A 992-nucleotide genomic window follows, 5' to 3' on the forward strand; every position below is an offset into this window, starting at 1 on the left:
ATAAAACGCACGATTTCATCAAATTGGTAACGCAGATTCGGCTCTATCAGTCTTAACGTTAATAATGAACAATATTGTTCGTTGTACGATGAGGTAGTTCGTTCTATTATGTGTAATTATTATGCATTAATATTGAGCAATATTGCAGCTGTATCCCAGGGCCATTGATCAGTAACGATAATCTTATAATTAGTAACAAGTTAACAGTGATATCTTCAGTCAATAACATGAAATTATTTGAATTGTATAACTCTCTAATCTCTTTTTTTCTTTTTTTTTTTGTTCTTTCATAGATTATATATATTTCGTATATATAATAATATTTTATTGATAGCATTTAATGCTAAAAATAGGAAATTTTTCTTAAAAAAAAAAAGAACTAAAAACAAAATGTTCAAAATAATGTACACTCTTTTTTTTTTTTNCTTACGCGATATTATAATCTAAAAAAATGAATTAAGATTCTAAAATAGTACNTACTAGTAGATTGCAAAATGAAAAAAATGAAAATATTGAATCACAATGATTAAAATTAATTTAAAAAAAAACATGCATATTTATACATTGATCCAAAAATGTTTAAAGTTTAATGCGATTTCGAAAATATTTCGCATATTTTTGCAAAAGATCATATATTAATTATAATTAATTATAAACATGAAAAAATATATATGATCAATTTCATTAAATATTTGAATATGAATAATTTCATTAAGTGTGATTTTCTTTTCTTTAACAACTCTCAAACAATAAATATTATACATTTGTAATTTTATAATATATAGAATATTATTATAAATCGGAAAAGCAATATATTCTATGATATTCTTTAGCATTAAACTTTAACAATTTTGAAACACAATCGATTACTTCAGTCTCTTGAATCCATAATATATAAATCAGTCTTGTGTAAGGTAGTCCGAGAAGAGGATTTAAAAACCTCATATACCGATGATTTTTACAGCAATTTTTATGAATATATATATATATAT

General features: G+C 22.4%; 1 long non-coding RNA gene across 1 annotated transcript in view; it reads right to left on the reverse strand.

Moving 5' to 3' along the window:
• The window catches only part of LOC116185886, a 14410-nt gene that overhangs the window by 3728 nt on the left and 9690 nt on the right, over positions 1–992 (reverse strand). The window lies entirely within an intron of this gene.

Source organism: Apis dorsata, unplaced genomic scaffold (genome assembly GCF_000469605.1).
Source record: "Apis dorsata unplaced genomic scaffold, Apis dorsata 1.3 scaffold_317, whole genome shotgun sequence".
Lineage (NCBI taxonomy): Eukaryota > Metazoa > Arthropoda > Insecta > Hymenoptera > Apidae > Apis > Apis dorsata.